This window comes from Dipodomys spectabilis, unplaced genomic scaffold (genome assembly GCF_019054845.1).
Source record: "Dipodomys spectabilis isolate Male_0828 unplaced genomic scaffold, ASM1905484v1 ptg000289l, whole genome shotgun sequence".
Classification (NCBI taxonomy): Eukaryota; Metazoa; Chordata; class Mammalia; order Rodentia; family Heteromyidae; genus Dipodomys; species Dipodomys spectabilis.
Genome location: NW_024870966.1, coordinates 7455549 through 7476525, shown reverse-complemented (window position 1 = coordinate 7476525; position 20977 = coordinate 7455549). Strand labels below are relative to the sequence as shown.

General features: G+C 48.8%; 1 protein-coding gene and 1 non-coding gene across 2 annotated transcripts in view; one reads left to right on the top strand and one right to left on the bottom strand.

The window, feature by feature from the left end:
- Ptpre (protein tyrosine phosphatase receptor type E) overlaps positions 1–20977 on the bottom strand; it is a 120145-nt gene that overhangs the window by 56137 nt on the left and 43031 nt on the right. The window contains exon 2 of the mRNA XM_042701458.1: positions 15583–15605. The gene's annotated coding sequence lies outside the window, so the exon portion shown is untranslated. The remainder of the gene's footprint in view (positions 1–15582; positions 15606–20977) is intronic.
- Positions 11328–11434, top strand: LOC122126896. Its single transcript, XR_006151031.1, has one exon. It is a non-coding gene; the product is annotated as a U6 spliceosomal RNA (small nuclear RNA).

Sequence of the window (20977 nt, the reverse complement as noted above, 5' to 3'; positions counted from 1 at the left end):
GAAGGAGCCAAGGTTCCCATTGGTTTCCATGGTGATGCTGCATGCCAGAGGACCCCTTGCTCCCCACAGTCACACCACACACTCAAATCAAGTCACTGGTTTCACAGGCTCGGGATTTTCAGCAAACACACCTTGGCCACCTAACCAGGCCTCACCTGAACTCTAAGCTTCATCTCCCAGTGGTCGGAACTGTGCCTGCTGGGGTGAATGCGCTGGGTACAGCGTCATCAGAGACGCTGATTTACCCTCCTTAATCCTAAGGAGGGAGCGTTAAGTGCTGTCAGAAACTTGAGAAACAGTTTCCAAAGAAGTACAGGAAACCAGCATGGAGGAGCTACGTACGTGCTTTCTGTTAGGAGGTTCCCAGATCTGTAGGGTATTCTGGTGTTGCTTTGTTTTTTGGCCATATGTGCTTTTGAATGAATATTCTTGCTCCTGCCATTTGTGCATTTCACAGGATGCGGGCACGTGCTTACATGAATCAAGTCTATAATTTTAAACACTAGCTTAAAAACTAAGATTTGGGCCCTGCTTTTTTGGTCTCCTAAGCCTTGCCTTCCTGAGGGATGAATGATTCAAGGGCTGAGCTGGACTTGAACTCGGGGCCTTGGGTCCCCCGAGACTGGACCAGGAGCCAGAATGCTGCAGGGTCATGCCCAAGGGCAGCAGAGGGCCAGGGGACAGCACTTTAGGACAGAGAGTTTCCCATTTCAGCACTGGACTCTTTAACTCCCCAGGGAGCTCAGGTCCCAGGGAGGGGACATGGGGGGCGGGGAGGGCCGCCCTAGGCTCTTTCCGAACCTGTTCTTTGAGAGCTGCCTCTCTGCTGTAGCAGCAATTAATCAACAGGGCAGCGATAACCTGCACAGGGGTTTAGACGCTGCTCTGTGGGAAACACAGGTGATTACTGAAGCTGAACTTCAAGGAAAACATGAAACCTAAGTTTAGCCAAATTCATTAAGTTCCCTTGAGTCGGAGTCATTTTGATGATGTGGTCTGGTCTCCTCCGCCCTCCTGACTTTCTTTCATGTTCGTTTTCTATTTCTTCTTCATCCTCTCCTCTCCTCTTCTATTCCCTCTTCTCCTTTACCCGGACCCTGCTGTGAAGACTCCCCTGCCTGCAACATAAGGTTTGTTGTTTCAGCAATATAAAAGCAACACTCCCCATGCAGGGAAAAAAACGTTGCTGGGCCTCAGACTCAGAGGCCTGGCAGCAAATGGACACACTTCTTACAACACCCACTTGGAAAAGACACGGGGTTGTGATATCTGCTGTAACTCACAGTGGTCTGCATGAGTCAGGCTGGGTCTGGGCCCGCAGAGTCGCAGAATGCACGGGTGGCCGCGCTGTGCCCCCCTGAGCTGGTCTCTCTGCCTCCCTCCCCTGCACTGTGGAGAAGCGAGTAGTGTGGTCACCAGCCCAGGCTCAGGTGCTGATGCAGACGGCATCAGCAGACAGCTGGGAGACAGAGAGTAGGTCTGGGCTGGTACTGACCTGGCCCCTGTGGTAGTGCCAGAGCTGGGAAAACTCGGGGATACCTGAGGAGTCCTTCATGCTGGAGGGGAACCTCAACTCAAGGCTGTGTGGTTAGACATGCTGAAGTGACACAGGAGAACGGGCCTGCACCTTCTTCCTCACCTGTGCCCTTGATGCTCCAGGGTTCACTTTCTATCGTGGAAGCCAGCATCTTAACGGCGAGTTTGGAGGACATCCACTTAACACACGGTTGTCCGAATGGCTGTCTCTAGCCCTTTAAGCAGTTTTTGGTGGAAAACAGGTAAAGTTGTATGTTGCCAAGCAACAGAAACCCCAGGCACGGCACCACATGTCCTCCGAGAGGCTCACTGCCTTCCAAATCATTAGCCGTCATTCACTGCCCCGCATCCACGCTGGAGTTACAGAGGGCAGCGCGTCCTGATATAAGAAGCCGATCGCCGATCACCGATCACTCTAGGAAATCGGGGTCCCTTACATGAGTTTTCCTAGAGAAGCACCAAATTTCTCACACCGAGCTGGTACTTGACAAGGAACAGGCCTGGGGAGATGATGTGCCCAATTATCAGAGAAAGCTCCTCCGTTCACGCAAAGACACGTCTCGTAAACACAGGTCAAATCCATCTATTTCAAGGTTGTCTGCAATACTGTTGCTGGGTGTGGGGGCATATGCACCTGTGTGTGTGTGTGCGTGCATGCGTGCGTGCGTGTGTGTGTGTGTGTGTGTGTGAAATCCATCTACTTCAAGGTGGTCTGCAATACTATTGCTGGGTGTGTGGGCATATGCACCTGTGTGTGTGTGTGTGTGTGTGCATTGTGTGTGCGTGTGTGTGTGTGTGCGTGTGCGTGTGTGTGCGCATGTGTGCGTGTGCGTGTGCATGTGTGCGTGCATGTGTGTGCGTGCATGTATGTGCATGTGTGCGTGCATGTGTGCGTGCATGTGTGTGCGTGTACATGCGTGTATGTGCATGTGTGTATGTGTGTATGTGCATGTGTGCGTGCGTGTGTGCATGTGTGCATGTATGTGTGCGCGTGTGTATGTGTGCATGCATGTATGTGCAGGTGTGCGTGCATGTGTGTGCGTGCGTGCGTGTGTGCGTGTACGCTCACATGCAGTTGGGATATACATGACCAGAAGGCTCTAGTCAGCCCCTCATCCCTTCCACACGAGTTGAACATTGCAGCATCATTGGGAAACAGGTGTTTCTAACAACCTTTGCTCGTTGCTGTTAATGAAGTCACCTTGGCTATGGCTCAGTCCTATACCTGACATCAGCTAGGTAGCAACTTGGGTAACTCTGTAGTGGAGTTGGGACCACAGAACCCAGGATTATGGGGTATTGGGACCTTATGTAAAGTCTTGGCAGACACGAGACCCCTTTGCTGTAGGAAGCCTGTGAAGGCAGAGCTGGTGTTTGAATGTGCCTGCTGGAACTCTGACGAGTTTCTACACTTTACTCTCTCTTGCTGGATTGGGCCATCTCAAATGAAGCTCCTGAGCATCAGAAGGCAGAGAAATAGTTCCAGCTTGGAAATTAACAGCAGAGAAACTGAATGGAAATGTGAGTCCGAGCCTGCCGTGGGAGCGGGGCTCTTCTTTCCATTCCAGCATGGAGCAACTCAGAAGAACCAACAAGTCCATTTGACCTCTGTCCGCCCTGCCACAGAACCAAGCTAACTCGCCTGCAAACTAGAAAGACGTCAGTCTCCAAGGCCAGCCTGACTCTGGCAGAGAAAACCACTGACGATTATTGGAGATGCTTATGGGTGTTGGTTGATTTCATCGATTTGCTTATACCCAGCTTGCCCTTAAAAGGAGATGAAGTACTATGAGGAGCATTAATTGCAATTGTACTTATTTGCTTGACTGAGGTTCACTGTGGCTCTTGTGCCAGCTCGAGTCTGAGGGGACCTCTCCCCACCCTGAAGGTCGACGCTCTTGGTTAAACATGGGCTGTCCTAGGAGTGGGACACATTTCCATGGCAACACAAAGTCAGAGTGGCAGAACACACCCATGTGAGGGTGGGGCAGAGAGCATCAGGTGGGATGGACAGGGAAGACTTTTCCAGAACCTGGTGAGGAGTCAGGGGTACTGGAGCGCCATCTGTAAAAGGCAGCTGGTCCTGGGGAGAAGGTTCCTCCTGCCAGCCCCATAGGAAACACCTCCCTGCCCTGATCTCTACTTCCTGTGTGGGAAGAGGTGTGGGGTCAGAGTCACTCAGGCCAGCTCGAAGGGTTCCAGGCCAGGGGCTTAGTACCCTGATGCTTTGAAATCCATCATAACTTTTATCTATGGATTCCCATTTTGCCGATGGGCAGTGGCGCCTGTGCCAGGGACCAGGGTCTGAGTCTGCCACACCACCCTAGGACGTGGTCTCCACAGTCTGCTTCCTGCTCACACCAGCATCCCTGGCCGTGCACCACCTCCCCAGGGGAGCTGCGGCTCCCCCCAGCTGTCAAACCCAAGGCCTCAGAGCGGCTCAGGGCTCAGGGAGCATGACAGGAGGAGGAAGAAAAACAGAACAAAAGCCACAATGACAGGTCCAGAGGGAGAGCACAGAGGCAAAGCCTTTTTCTTGTTCTTTGAACAAGTGACCTGGTATTCTGTGTGGTAGGCCCTGTTCCACTGCTAAGTGCTGTCCCAGGCAGAATGGAGAACAGAGAATGACCGCCATGGCCATCCACACCTACAGCCACACATTCCTCAGCCATTCCTGGCTTCACACCCCATAGGGGCTGAGAAAGCCCTCAGGACGCTAAGACAATGAGTCGGCTCCCTTGAAAATGGCTCTGCCCTCCTGTCACAGGGAGGCTTGAAATCCACATCAGCTCCTTTATAACGCTCAGCTATGATCCAGCTGAACCTGGGGTTCGGGTTGCATTGAACAAAAACAGCAAGTAAAGGAAGCAAAAGGAAGTAAAATATACACATGTGGTACAGCTGAACCCACAGCTCTGAGTGCGAGTCCTCTGGACAAGTAGTGAGTGTTCAGGTCTCTTGAAGCATACCCTGCAGGTTAGCAGTGCCAGGGTCTCTGGGACCCCCCTCGACACGACCCGCTGTCTGTCATAGGAATCTCGGGGAGTCCCTTGCCCTACTTTTTAACCAGCTCACTCTCAGAGGTATTCTGATTCGATTATAGCGCTCAGTTTCCTGTCCAGCTCTTTGGACTGCTGATGCAGGTTTTGGATTGCAGATATGGCAGCCAGGTGTCTAGAGGAGGCATTTCAGTTTCCAACTTGGTATTTGAGTGTGTGGTAAGGCGTCTGGGTTTCTGGCGAGCTGGAGAGGAACTGAGACTGTAACTCAGGCGTGCTGCTTGGCTGTCAGTGCTGGGCATCTTCTGGGCTCCACTGGGCCTGGGAGAAAACTAGGGAGCAGCTACCCTGGGCACAGACTCTCGGCAACAGCAAGCCCCAAGCCCAGGCTCGGATGCTGAGTGAAGGTAGGTCATCTTGGGCTCTCCCAATTGTAGAGCACTGCCTAGTATGTTTAGGCTCTGGGTCCCATCCCCAGCACCAACAAACAAATATAAGCATCTGGTACCGGTGGCTCATGCCTATAATCCTCGCTACTCAGGGGGCTGGGATCTGAGGATCGTAGTTCAAATCCAGCCTGGGCAGATAAAGCTTAGGGACTCTTATCTCCAATTGACAAGAAAAAGCCAGAAGTAGAGATGTGATAGAATGTCAGCCTCAAGTCGCACAGTTCAGGAACAGCACCTAGGCCCTGAGTTCAAGCCCAGGTCATCTCAGAACAGAAGCAACCTCTCATCAGCCACCCTTTGTTCCTTTTACTGTGCTCACCTCTAGCAGGGACCACTTGTGCTATTGCTCTTGTGTTAAAACTTGTCTGTTTCCTCCTGGGATGAACCGAGTTTCAGATCTTTTACAATGACTCCCTGTGTCCCCGGGTGGCTGAAGACGCTGACGCCCTGGAAGGTGTTGGCTTGGTGGCAGTCCCCCAGCTCCTCAGCCTGAACTCCAGGCTCCACCCTTGCTGGACCTGGCCTGTCTCCTTCACATCTTCTTTGCCCAAGACAGACTCCATGGAGCAGTCTGCCTGCCTCTGATCTTGGTTGTTTCTCCTCTGATCCCTTTTTCTTCTACCTCTCCTGCTACCTCTGCACATTTTCGTGTGGCCATGCTTATCATCCTCAGTGACACCTCAGCGTCAGGGTGCCACATTCTGACATCTGATGCTGCCCCCCGTGCTGGCTGAAGGGGACAAGATTTGGTTGCTTCTCACACAGGCTCCCTGTTCCCTGCGTGGGCCTGGGGCCGCTGTTCTATCGCCTGTGGGTCCACATGCTACTGTGGCCTTGGGGAATGATGCTGAGGTGACAGCTTGGCCAGAAGACAGAGCTGAACTGCTCTGGGGGCTCAGGGACTGGAAGGGGGTGCTGGGCACCGGCCCCACAGGCAGATCACCCGGAATAAGCAGAGGAGACAGGGAGAAAGTCCTACAAAAGCCAGGGGTAACGGACAACATCGCTGAGTTTCTCAGTAAGGAATCCTCCCGTGTGGCTTCCTAACGGGCTGACAAGATTTAAAGTAAAACCTCTTGAAATACTCTTTTTTTTTTTTAATTACACGGCCTTTGAAAACACCATTATGAAAGAACCATTTTTAGATGGAGGGGACAGGTCTCCTCTTTGGAAAAGATCACAGTCACGTGGTTGTGTTTGCCATTTCCTAAGAGCCTGGCGCAGGTTAATTTCTGTCTCTACAGGGATTATATTACTCGGTCCCTTGGTCTCCACTACCGAGTACATTTCATTCAGTTTATATCAAAAATAATATTTTAAAGGAAACATGACTTAATTCTCAGCTCAACAGGAGGAAAACACACGGCCATGGGCAGTGAATCACTCGTTAAAAATTAAATCAATCCGCCCACAACAGGAAACAGCATAACAGAATGTCAGTGTTGGCTTCAAACTGGAAGGAAACCAGAAATAGGTTTGGGAAATAATGATTCCCGAGAATGTGACCTTATGCCGCTGGTGCTGTGTGTGGGGCCGGACCGCCAAGTTCTCCTGGGCGGCGTGGCCTGCGCTTTCCGCTCTGTGGAAGCCGACAACTCCCTGGGAAGGGAGTGGGGAAGTACAGAGGGGTGCCCAGGGCTTCTAAACACATAACGGTCATAGCAAGGAACCATACCTGCAAGCAGAATAAACCATCTTGTGGTTCCCAGACTCATCTAGAATGGACCTCGGAAGTGCGGGAGAAACTGGCTGTGTTTGACAAGCCGGTATTTCTGTGAAAAGAAGCCTTAAAGTCCAGGCTCAGGGGTCCCCAGTGCTGATTTCCTGAGTGTGAGCAACATCATGGAAAGAAAATGCCTGCTTTTCACTTAGCAATTTTCCATTCATAAAGTCCTCCTGTATATGCCTCATACTTTTGGGAGGTGCGTGAAAGAGTATATGCCAGCTAGGGAAAAAGGAAGAGCAAAGACCGCAAGACAGCTGCCGTCTGGCCAAAGTGAAGATTCTCCACAAGTTCAAGACTCGCCAGCCTCGGCCCAGACGGAAAGGGGACAAATGCAACCGGCCACAGTCATGGTAGATACACAGTGATCACTGCCTTCCAGGGGCGTCTGTCTTCCACCTAAATCCAGACAAGTACCCCTCATGTGACCAAACCTTCTCTTCAAGAGACCTTCAAAAATCCCCAGCCAGGCTGGGCATTGGTGGCTCACACCTGTAATCCTAGCCACTGAAGAGGTGGAGATCTGAGAACTGTGGTTCAAAGCCAGCCCAAGTAGGACAGTCTGAGAGACTCCAATTAATGTCAAAAAGCTGGAAATGGAGCTGTGGCTCAGTGGTAGAGTGCTAGCCTTGAGTGAAAAAGCTTAGGGACAGCACCCAGGCCCAGAATTCAAGTTCCAGAATGGGTGCTCATGCCACTGTACACATACACACACACACACACACACACACACACACACTCACACACACACACACACACACACACACACACACACACACTCATAAAATCCCCACCCAGTCCCTAAGAGTTCATGCAGGGAAGGCAACCCAAGGGGATGGAACAGCAATTTGAACTCACCCAGTTTCCTAGAACGAAACCATTTCTACACAATCTTTTTGTGCAAAAAACTGAGCAAAACACATATTTCTACTTATTAGAGAAAGGTCTCAAATACTGGCCTGACTAAACTTACTTCCCAAAGTCAGAACTGTGCTCTACCACTTCCATTCTCAAGAACTTGCACAATTATGAGCTTGCAGAGGCGTTGCTAAGTACCTGGAAGGAAGCAGGCAAGGCTGGAAAAGGAGATTAGAAAGCCAAATCTGGTCAGCAGATAACATGCGGAAATCATTGGGAACTCTAGCCAAAATCAACTCAGATGAATGTGAAGTTGCTCCAAAATATAATTATCTACCTATCTACGCACCATTTGTAGAATCCCAGATATATTCTTATATGTTAAGGTTCTCTGCTGCTTGCATAATTATAAAATGATATTTTTCACAATGGATGTGTGTTTGTTTTAGCAGGTCTGAGCCATCTTTGGCAGGACTCATGAAGAGCGCAGTGCTTTAGTTTGACAGGAACATTTCAAGATGTGCGGGGGGAAGAGGTCTGTGGATGGCATTTAATAGATTTCAAACAACTCTGCCAAGATTGATATGCTATAAGAAATAGTAGAGGTTTCATGTTCAAGTAGTGTGTGTGTATATACTCCTATGCATACATATGTACATTATACATACACATATGGACACACATGTGTGATATGTAACATCACGCTGCCGCATCTCCATCCTAGCAATGTCTCCAGTGCTCTCATCGTTAAGATGGAGGTAACAAGACACACCAAGATTACTTCCCGGTACTTATGAGGCTCCGATGGGATCATGAATTCAGGGCACTTGATAAACCCTATGCATGTCTTACCATTTAAGTTTTGAGTTTGAACTCAGGGCCTGGTCTTGCTAGGAAGGCACTCTAGAGCTACATCTCCACACATCACACACAATTGATGCTTTAAGCATAGGGCAGGAAAGTGATCTGGCAAAACAGTAAACAGAGAAACTGTTTTTCTCCAATGTGCTGTTTTTAGTCTAGTTATTTTTCAGCAGCTACATGGTGACCTGGTAGCTTTAACCAACATAGGCATCTAATGTGACGGTGAAGTTGGTGCCATTTCTGATAGCAATCAATCAATCCTGGTACAGTTGCCTGCATGCAGTCAAGTATCATCAACATATGTATTTGTTAATTGTTTTATCATATAACAGCATAAATCCAATTTTTGCTGTAGGCTCATACTGGTTTCTATTCAACAAAGGAGAAAAGCTCTTCAGAGAACCCATTAGATGACACCTGGTTGCTCAGCAATTCCACAAGGATTCTTTTTCCCCCTCACATTTTAAAAACCTTCTTCCAAACGCTGTATCACAAAGCGTGCTTTTTAGAAAGTCACTTCAGACGGGCAGCTCTGAGTTCTACCACTGGATGTGACAGGATGTCTCCGAAAGACAGAACGGCCTTGAGGGCCAGTTCCTGGCTCCAGGGGATTTTGTCTCCCTGCCTTGGAGTTGCCACCTGACCTCCTTCTGGGTTCAGTGGCCCAGTGGGGCTAAGTCTCCCAGTAGCTCAGCAGTTTCTGGTCTCCTCTCCCCCATTGTGTGGGGCTCCACCCTGCAGGCAGCTGGTTCAGGCCTGCAGCTGCCAACGCCATCTGGAGCCACACAGACAGGAAAGCCTTCCCCACCAAGGACAGGCTTCTCCAGGCCAGCCCCCGCTCTGCCCCAGCCAACTCACAGCTTCTCTCTGGGTGTGTCGCTTTTCATTAAAACACCTCTTCACAAATCCAGCGTTAAGGAAAAATCAAGAGGGCCATTTTGACGATAAAAGTAGGAGATGCCAGCCCACAATGGGTAGACATCGTTCGGCTAGAATGGTGAACTTCTCTTGGTTCCTGATAGGCTGATCACCCTCCAGGCCCAGACAGACGGTGACTCTGTGCCATCTGCCCCCCCCAACCCCCTCCACTGGCTGAGCTGGGCTGGGTGAGAAACTCAACCCCAGATGTCCTGCTCGGAGCCGGACAATGTTAACTTGCCAGATGTTCACTCAGTGAAGGCCCCTTGTTGATATTCTTGCAGCTAATTTGTGAGTCCTTTCTAACTCATCAGCAAGCATGAGATAAAACAAAGGAGGGAAAAAGGACTCTTCTTTTGCTCCTCCCAGGCCCTCACCCTTACCTCTTGTCCTCCTGGGATGACACTGGGGCTGCATCCTGGCTCTGAAGAACCCATGTTTGCCTCTGTGGAGAAAGGGGCCCTAGAATTCCAGCTCAGCTCCTGGTCTGCTGCAGGCACTGCCGGGGGCTGCGTTATAGGGGAAATCCAGATTCCTCCTTCCTCCAGGTGGAAAAAGTGACCAATTGCTGGCCTGCCTCTGCTAGGAGGAAGTACCCACTAGATGCTTCTAGAAGCCATTGCTAGGAACTATGTGGAATCTATCCTGAGTGGGAAGAGGATTAAGTGGCTATTCACCTTAAATTCCCAAGATACCTTCCCAACCTCCACTGGCTTCCAGGTACCGAGAGAGAAAGAGAGAGAGAGAGAGAGAGAGAGAGACAGACAGACAGACAGACAGACAGACAGACAGAGACAGACAGAGACAGACAGAGACAGACAGAGACAGACAGAGACAGAGACAGAGACAGACAGACAGACAGACAGACAGAGACAGACAGAGACAGTGACAGAGACCGAGACAGAGAGAGGGGTGGATGGGGAATCTCATTGTTGCCTGGGAGGAAATCTCAAAATCCTTGATGCCCACAGAAAGCTCAAGTGCACTCAAAGGAAGGAATCTGGACCTCACAAACCAGAAAGTCATCATTTTTCCTGCCCCGCACACAGAGCCTTTCTCCCTGCTTCTTTGATTCTGAAGGCCAGAGCAGGACATGCAGCTGTGTTCTGCCAGCTGAGACCAGTCAGCTGCTAGGCCCAGAAGACCAGCTAGGCCCCGCCCTGCCCGTGAGAGCACAAACAAGGCCCAGAAACCTCAGAATTACAGAAAAGAAGAACATCTATGCCTTCTGTGGAGCCCGTTATTTACACCAAAGCCAAGAAAGAAAAATAATCCCAAGAGAAAACTCCCATGTGTTCAAAATGACAGAGGAGGAAGCATAGACCATGGGGGAAAATAAACTAGTAAAAGGAAATCTAAGTAAAACTCAAAATCCACTGTTACAATTTGGTTCTTCCTAATTCCTTGGTATTTCCACATGCCAAAGTGAAATAGTCAAGTTACAACATCATTTAATTTTATTTAGCACACTTAGGCTTAAAAATTTAATTTTATTTAGGACTCTTAGGTATAAAAATATGACCTGAAAAATTCTGGAGAAAATATTTAAATTTTCTTTATGTTTCTTCCATAACTTCTTGTGTGTGTGTGTGTGTGTGTGTGTGTGTATCTGTCTGTCTATGTATGTCTATTGTCTGTATGTGTGTGTACACACTGGTCCTAGGGCTTGAACTAAAGGCCTAGGCATTGCCCTGAGCTTTTTCTCTCAAGGTGCTTTACCACTTGAGTCACAACTTCACTTCTAGATTTTTTGGGGTGGCTAATTAGAGATAAGAATCTCATGGACTTTCCTGCATGGGCTGGCTTTGAACCTCAATCCTCAGATCTCAGCCTCCTGAATAGCTAGGGTTATAGGCATGAGCCACTGGTACCTGACAAATTCTTAATTCTGAAATTGCATTGCATTAAACACTAGGCCACTAACTCCCACCAAGCTGGGAGCACTTTCCAGGGGAAGCTCCTTTGAAAGTACATAGACTTGTGTTCGCTTCGGCAGCACATATACTAAAATTGGAACGATACACAGAAGATTAGCATGGCCCTTGCACAAGGATGACATGCAAATTTGTGAAGCGTTCCATATTTTTAAACCAATTACTAAATAGGCAAGGGAACTAAAGAGGGACTTCTCAAATGAAGAAATAAAAATGGCAAAGAAACACATGAGGAAATGTTCATCATCCCTGGTGGTGAAGGAAATGCAAATAAAGACAACCCTGAGATACCACCTTACCCCAGTCAGAATGTCCCACATCCACAAATCAGTCAACAATAAATGCTGGAGGGGATGTGGAGAAAGAGGAACCCTATTACACTGCTGGTGGGAATGTACACTTATACAACCACTTTGGAAAGCAATCTGGAGGGTCCTTAGAAAGCTAAATATTGACCTCCCTTATGACCCAGTCATACCACTTCTAGGCATCTACCCTGAACAACAGGAACCAATATACAAGGACACGTGCACCTCCATGTTTATTGCAGCACTGTTCGCAATAGCTAGGATATGGAAACAACCCAGATGCCCCACCACAGATGAATGGATCCAAAAATTGTGGTATCCATACACAATGGAATATTATGCAGCCATTAGAAATGACAAAATAATGGCATTTGCAGGGAAATGGATGGAGCTAGAAGGAATCATGTTGAGCGAGGTAAGCCAAGAGCAAAGAGACAAACAGTACATGGTCTCCCTGATATAAGTGGATGCTAAATCCAAAATGTTAGGTGATATGACAAAACTAATAGGATTTAAGAAACAAAGAACTCCCACTCATCTGGTCGAACCACTACTAAATATCCCCATGCTGCTGATCACATGTATGGTGTATAACATGTGAACACCGTTATATGTTATAGACTGTGATAGACAATTTGCTCCAGGAAAGTTAGAATGAACTTGTGACTTTAAATGAACATCATTATTCCACAATACTGTGAAATTCGGGAAATTATGTAATCACTTAATCACAATCAAAAAAAAAAAAAAGAACCTCGGGGAAGGTAGGGAGGGAAAAGATGGTAAGGGGAAAGCAATGGAGGGGGTAACAATGCTCAATAGGAAGTGTACTCATTACCTTACTCATGTAACTGTAACCTTCTGTATAGTATCTTTACAATAAAAAAAAAAGAAAGTACATAGACTTTTGGTTAGAGTTGAGGGCTGGCATGAGCTACAGGACCATGTCCACAAGTCTACAGTCAAATGCAAACAAGAAAAGTGAAAGGGAAATGTCAGAATGAGCATCGCTGCTGGAAAAGGCTTGCCTTGGTCCAATTCAACAGGGAAAATGTTAACGTGGCTTTTGAAAGGCACATATATCACATATTAGCGTCGAGTGTGTTTGATGGAAAAGCAAGGATTATTGGAAGTAAAGGGAGCGCTACCGCAGCCACCAGCCAAGAGTCTCTTGAAAGAAGAGACAGTTGGAAACAATTGCCTTCATTCTGTGATGATGTTAATGGACAGCAAGTCGCAATAGCTGGCATTTATTAAAGTCTGACCTTCTCGTCAGATAAGTTGATGTGAGGGAAATGAACCCCAAGATATGTATTCAAATGTTTTTTTTCTTTCATGCGATTGTTTCTAACACATTTATAAGATGATTTCTTTGTTGCTTTGTATGTCCCTCCCCCACAGTATAAACCCTGCTTTCACTGTATTTGATGATGGTATAATTTGTGGAGGGGAAGGGAAAAAACAAATCGTTTAAATAGGGATACAGGTGGACCCATTGCAGCAATGAGATGTACAAGTTGTTATGTCGAAAAACGAACTTTAAGCCGGGCGCCAGTGGCTCATGCCTGTAATCCTAGCTACTCAGGAGGCTGAGATCTAAGGATCTCGGTTCAAAGCCAGCCCGGGCAGGAAAGTCCGTGAGACTCTTATATCCAATAAACCACTAGAAACCCGAAGTGGCGCTGTGACTCAAGTGGTAGAGCGCATGCCTTGAGCTGAAGAGCTCAGGGACAGCGCCCAGGCCCAGAGTTCAAGCCCCACAACCGACAAAAAAAAAAAGAGAAAAACGAACTTTACAACTTTTGGGGGGGAGAGGATCAGGTAGGGGGGAAAGGGGGGGTGTGGATGGGAAGGGATGGGAAGGGGAAACAAAGGAGGAGGCAACAGTGCTTGATAAGAAATGTATTCATTATCTTTCCCATGTAATTGTAACCCCTCTGTACGGAATTTTCACAATAAAAAAAGAAAATTCTGACCTTCTCACTTTTCACTTCAGTGTCACAATCCCAGAGAAAGATGGGCAGAGGGCAAGCAAGGAGGCACACTTGTGTAAGTGTATCCAGCAGCCATCAGGCTCCTCTGACGCCAGGTGTGCATGGAAGTGTGACGCTCTCCAATCGCAGGGAGCTCCCTGCTCTGCCAGGGAGCACTGTTGATTTAATTCTGACTCACTCCAGTTTCTAATCCCAGAAGTTAGGAACAAATTTGTCTCTGTCCATTGAAACCCTGAAGCTCTGGGCTGAGTCTCAAATGCCGAGCAATGAAAACACAAGATGCTCGATGCCCAGTAAGGGAAGTGGCCCAGTGGGCAGATTCTAAGTGCATGCAGCAAGTCGGAGGCCCGGCCCCCAAGTACACACTCCTCAGTCCAAGAGGAAGACCTCTAAAACCAGAAGCACTTTGAAACCAGGAACTAAAATAGAGGCAAAGGCTGGGACGAGAGGCGCCATGGAAATGCTACCGGCACTGCGTTGGCATGGTGGAGACTGGGGCACGCAGGTGCGCTTGCAACCTCGAAGCCGGACACCAGCTTCTGAACATCTCCCCAGGTCTGAGACAGAGCTGGAGAGATGAAGAGCCCAGAAAGCACCTCTGGCAGGCCCCCTCAGCCAGGGGGCACCGGCTACATCAGCAGGCAGACCAGTCAACAGGCCCGAAGGTTGGGAGGTCCCAGAATGGGCAGAAGGCTCGTGTGGAAGTGGCCAGCACTGGGTGGAGAGCCAAGGAACACACAGGTAACAAACCTGCACCTGTACCCTGTATTTGGGAAAATGAAACCCCAAGGTCTGACTCTCAAAATTCTCCATTCCAGCATACCCGGCACGTCCGCAAAACTGCAACCCACCACTTCCAATAAACATCATGTGCAGAATGCACTGAGGCCAACAAGGGGCGAGCCAACCCCTCTGGCAACAGGATGGGAAGGCAACAGGGATTGCAGACTTCTCATTCAAGTTTGGTCCCATAATTATTATTTGAGCAACGATCTTCCATTGACATCTGTGCAGGCCGAGTGTGCCACTGAGAATCGATGACACTCAGGATGATGCACAAGAACATGGAGGCTAAAACTTGCTTAGCGAGTAGCAAAGGGAGGCTTCTTTGTCTTTTGCTTCACAGATCGACAATTATATTCAACAAAGCTTATCAACATAAGAGAAATAACCATGCAGTGAAAACACCTTCAATCACCCCAAGAGAACTGCAGGCTTTGATGCCTAGACAGAATAGCACCCCAGAAGGCTCCTTGCCTAGAGGACAGGGCCAGCCCTGGACATATGAACCCATCCACCGACTTTAACATAGCCGTGGAATACTGAAAACCTGTACAGCTTCTTAGTTGCCAGTGCGGGGTATTTACAAACGACAAAGGACACATAGAACTTTCTGCATGTTCTCTGTGCCCACCCTGTAGCCCCTTAGACTTACTTCCCTCGATTTTTTTTTTTTTTTAGGAAACTTAATAGCATGAAGATGATTAAGTAGATCACCGAAAAGGCTACTGTGTTTAAAGTTGTCTTCTTCTAAGGACATCAAAGCAATGGACATTTGCCACTGCCTGGATCCCAAAAAGCAAGAGTGAGATTCAGAAAGGCTCCTGTCCAGCAGCTTTCCCCACTGCACACCTACTTACGAAGCTATTATCACCTGTACAACTTTGCACCTCCGGGAGACCTCGTAGGCCTCAAATGTGTGTCACGGAGATAAGGAGGGTCCTTGTGAAAGAAACCACAAATCAGAGAAAGGGAAGCCCGCGGACAGTGTGTCTCAACAATACTGAGCAGCTGAGCCAGATGATAAAGAGGAGACAAGCGTGTGCTGTGAACCTGTCCAACCCAGGTAAGGCACAAGGCGCCACCGTCTCCTTCCATCCACCAGACCTTCTTCTTCAGCAAGACACGCCTTCTCTAGCAATTAAATCCCACATTTGAAAAACAAAACAATCGCGTGAACTAGACATCAGAAATAAATTTTAGAAAGTTTTGTACTCACCAAAGTGAAACAAGGGCTATCGTCTGAAAAAGAGAAGAAAAGAAGGAAAGCGTTAGTTTTCGGGTGCTCATCCCTGCCCATGCCACCAGCCCTTGTGCGCATGTCTGTTTCTGACATGGCAGCTTCTTTCAGCGGTAACCATTGGCTTCCAACCGTGTTCTAATCTTCGGCCTCCTGTACCTTCTGTCAGTTTGTAGTGGGGTGGCTGATTGAGTGCTCACCATCCAACCCCAACACTTTCCAGCAGACAAGTGCTCTTCATGAAGCGAACACAGCTTCCTTCCTGCAAAATCACCCCTCAGCCCATCACCCTTGCAGACCCAGCTCCTGCACCGCGGTCCAACCTGACCATACTTTTAACTCCCAGGTTCTTTTCCTTAAGAAGCCTGTGTTGCCAGGTGCCAGTGGTTCACACCTGTACTCCTAGCTACTCAGGAGGCTGAGATCTAAGGATCGAGGTTTGAAGCCATCCCAGGCAAAAAAGTCCCTGTGTGACTCTTATCTCCAGTAAACTGCTCAAAAGAGCTGGAAGTGGCGTAGTGGCTCAAGTGGTAGAGCGCTAGCCTCGAGCACAAAGAGGCTCAGAGACAGCACCCAGGCCCTGAGTTCAAGTCTCAGGACTGGCAAAAAATAAAAAAAAATTTAAAAAGCATACATTTATGAACAAATTGTATCTCATTAACACACAATTTGCATGCTGTGAAACACTCCTGTCTCCAATGCTCCATTCACTGGTTGTCATTTGAAAAGTAACCCTATCTTCTGAGCCTCCTATCTTCTGAGCTCCCCAGCCCCACCTCTCCTCTTCTCTGGCAGCCACCCATCTCCTTCCTCCATCTCTATCTATGAACTTCCCTGTTGTGGACATTTCACAGAAATGGGCCTGCCACCCATGGCTTCCATTTCACCACAAGAACTGAGTGTTCTCATAATGTCCCTAGGCCCTTCCATGCTGCAGACGGTGCTACCATCGGTCTCTCTATGGACCAAAGGAGCCTCCCTAGCCCTGCAGACCAGCGGATCTGCTCCTTGCAGGTGATGAACACAACACGGCTCTTCTGTCCTGGCTGGGGAGAGAATAGTTCATTGGCTCACAGGAGGGCTGTCAGCTTCCATCAACCTGAAGATGGAGACTCGCTCAGTGTCACTGCACAAACCCAGAAGGAAAATCATGTTGCCATTGTCACTATTTTAAAATAGCTGATGGAGCACACGTGTTCTACCAAAACAGACTCCTTGTTATCTGAGTCCGGGCAAGGCTTGTAATAAAGGCCCTACAGTAAGAAATCATAACAAGTAGCTATAAATTGTTTTGTGGTTATAAATGAAACACTTGACTCATGGATGTGGGTTTGAAGCCAAAGAAGAAGAAACAGCTCTGGTTATTACAGAATTTTAAATAGACTTGGCCAAATCCTTAGCTAATATTATTGTTTTAATACTGTGGTTTGAACTCAGGGTCTCATGCTTGCTAGGCCAGTGCTTTACCACTTGAACCCATGCCTCCAGCCATTTTTGGTTAGTTACGTTTCAGGTAAGGTCTTCATTTGGTGAGGAGGTAACCAGGGCTGACCTCAGACAATGATCCTCCTAATGATACCTCTCACATAGCTGGGATGATAAGCACTCACCACTATGCCCAGCTTACTGATAGAGATGGGTTATATTTAAGTCTTTGCCTGAGCTGGCTTCAAACTCACTATCCTCCTTCATCACCTTTTCAACCTCTACCTCCCTAGTAGCTGCCATCCTAGGCACACACAACCACACGTCTAACATTATTTTTAATGCTAGAAGACGGAATGATTATCCTCTAATGCTGGGAACAAAGCAATGATATCTGCTCTTAACACTCATATTTAACCACCTCGTATTGGCAATCCTAGCCAATGTGATAAGGCAAGAAAAAGAAATAAAAGACATGGGAGTTAGAAAGAAAAAAAATTTCAGTCTACATAGAAAATAACAAAGAATCCTCAGAAAAGCTATTCGAGCTAGTAAGTCATAGACAAAGATACAGGCTTAAACTATACAAACTCAGTAATATGTATACTCACTAAAAATGAAGTACTGTAAATGAAATTTAAAAGATACATGGAACAATGTCTCATCATCTAGTAGGGAAGCTATTTGAAATGACGAGGAGACAATCTGCTAACCAATATATAAGGCCCGGGCATTACCGGTGCCTCAAAACCGCATACAACATAGACCCCAAGCGTGGACCTAAGGGCTGTGAGTGCTGGGCAGGAGGTGGGGTCTGCCCAGGATGTGTTCTGCGCTTTCGAAGAATAACTTACTGTACATGCCCACACCATTTGCTCCACAGTAACACATAGAAAATGCTGGTGAGAGTGACCTGTGGGGTTGGCCCGGGGCCAGGAACAGACATGCCCTCTGCTGTCTCAGAAGGTCGGACGGAGATGCTCAAAGCTGTCCCCAAATGCACCGTGACATAAAGCTCAGTGTGACACAGGAGCTTCTGGAGCTGTGCTGCAGGGGATGCAGCAGCTGAGTCGAACACAGGAAAGCCATGGGGAGGTGTGGATCTGGGAGGCCAGGAACGTTGTCAACATCCTTTATTCACAGAATGAGCCGCTGACAAAACCCCAATCCAGCACAAACAATAAATTAAAATCAAACATTGATATAATGTTTTCAAACAGAGCAAGAGTACTCTGAACCATGCCAACTACATGATAGATAGATAGATAGATAGATAGATAGATAGATAGATAGATAGATAGATGCATCAGGAGAGGCGGAGAGTACATGATGGCTAGATGCTGCACAGAGCTGGGAATGTGTGATTGGCATGTGGGTCACCCATGATCACACAATGCTATGGCTTCCTCAAAGTGCAGAATTAGAGTGTTCTCTAAAGTAAACCGGTACCCTGTGGCCATCTCCTTAGCCTGGGCTCTGATGCAGATGGTAACTGAAATGTGGAGCGAAGCCTTCCTCCCGTGAAGGAAGCACCGTGAAGAACTGGGGTGGGGGAGGGGAAGGCAGTGTCTGGGATAGGGCAGTGAAGTTGGCCAGCAAAAAGTTTGCGCCACATCCTTCCCCAAGCTAGAAGCTTCCGGCTCTTATCATGAAGGGCAACATCCTCCCAAAAGAGGAAGGAGAGCGAACCACATTAGATTCGTTGTGCTAGTTCAGGGCTACCTGAGCCCACATCTCAGGACTATGCTCAGACACACAGACCTGTCTTAGAGATGAGGACACAGAGGCCTACAGACCAAGGAGCACCCTCTAGGCTGGGCTACCCTGGGGAAGCTGCCTCCATTGCAGTTCACCTTTGTCACCTCGGGGTTTGGCTTTATCCCTCCTCCTCCACACCCCAGGCGACGCTGCCATTTCCTCAGGCAGCCTCTCTTCCTTCTCTACATTCCTGTGGAAGGACTGTGAATGATGGGTCATCCATCCACTGCTAGGGACAGGACCACTATCACTAAGCTCTGTATTCCAGAAATATCTGGAAAGAGCCAGGCTGGCAACATCCTTCCTGCAGACAAAAGCGCCCTGGACCTGGCCAGGCCACAGAGCTGGTGTCCCAGCACACAGCGGGGCCGTTCTGTGTGGAGGGAGCAGAGCAGGGAGGAGGCCTGGCCTGCCCAGGGAAAGGGCCGGGACAGCTCGGGACAGGGGAAGTCTACCCTGAGGAAGGCGGGCGGCCAGGCAAGGTCAGCGCCAAAGGGAGGGGGCCGAGGGGGAAATCCTTCCCACAGAAGGGGACTCTCACAGGTGGGGGGGTTCCCACCACGGGGGGAATCCCACCGAAGGGGAGAGGCTCCACAGAGGAGAGGACTGCCCGCAGAAGGGGCGGGGCTCCCACAGGAAGTGGCCGGCTGCTGAACTTGGCCCACACCACAGGGAAAGGCCAAGTGAGCGAGGCTATTGTGAATCTAATCCTTGCAAAGAAGAAAGTAAAACTACAGTGTTTAGGACCTGCCCCATCTAAGGGGGGAACGACAATGATTTCTGAGATGGACAGGTCTGGAGATCTCTGAACTCGGACAAAAGTAAGCTGTCTTTACACACACGCACCCGGGGGCCGAAGGCATCAGAAACATTTGAGTGGGCAGACATTATGCTGTCCAGCAGCTTGGGCACCAGCAAGCTCTTGTTGTAAATGGACAGCAACATTTAAAGTATTTTTCTTGACGCACATTGGTGTTTTACTTTAAATACACATTTCTGGCACCTGACTTTTTTAGGCTGGATTAAGGTGTTGTACAGCAAGGGCACTCAGAACTCTGAGCCAGGCCATCCGTATGGGGAACACCGCCTTGGAATCAACTTGGAGTGAGCAAGCCGAGCCCTCAGGCCAGCTTCCCCAGCTCCGGCTTCATTCTGTTCTTCCCAGAAGGCCCAACTCAATGAGTCACAGCCTGGGTCTGTAGGAACTGTCCGTCATTCTCCGTCCTTCAAGCACAGTGACTCTGGCCATAAATGTACTTGGACTGGTCACAGGGTAAGCTGTGGCAGCAGTAAAGAAGCTGTGGAGCCCCCATCATGAGTGCCACCTCCATGGGAGGGGATCAGTGCCCTGCTGTGGCCCTCTGGCGTCATCTGCAGTCTCAGACAGCTTCACTGGACCCCGGGGGTCTTCCACCAACCAGACCTGAGACCATGTGTCATGTTTCTGATTTACCCAGGCTCAGATGCTCGCTGTTGACACCCTCGGCCAAGCTCACAGATTTCTTGTTTACCCTCCAAGCATCAGCAAAGCTGCTGGTTTTTCTATTTCCTAAGGCAGGAAAGCCAGGCTGCGGGAAGTACTGAGGTCCAGGGTAGGAAGTCTCCCTGCATGCTGGAGTTTGGAAAGATGCCAGTCTGCCTAGCACTTAGCTTCGAGCCATCCGACAGTGGGGTGAGATCTTCAAAACGATGTTGCCAAGCCTGAAAAAAATACCTAACTTCTCAGCCATCCAAGACCTGCACCCAAGACCCCTAAATATTTGGTGATTTGTAGCAATTATTCATAGGAGCTGATGGTAGAGATTCTGTGGCGCATGCCTGCACACCCAGCCCAGGGTCCCCCTTGGAGCCCTTCACACACACCCTTCACACACACACCACGCGGTGCAGGTACAAAGCAGGGGATGCTCTTGTACCTACAAGTGCCTGCTGGTGTCCACACCTAGGAGGGCAGAGCCCCACGCAGGAGCTGGAGCCCATACACCCTGGAGATGGGGGGAAGGGGATGGGGGTGAAGGAGGCCTGGGGTGTGGTTGATCTGCTGTTTGCTAAGGTAGCTTCTGGTCTCAGGGCTGTCAGGAAGTGACTGGCTTGACATCATTTATCTTTCACAGACATTCAGAGCCATTCCTCAGAGACTAAGGACATGGACTGGCATCTTCAGAGAGAGGGAAACCCACCCTGAAAATGG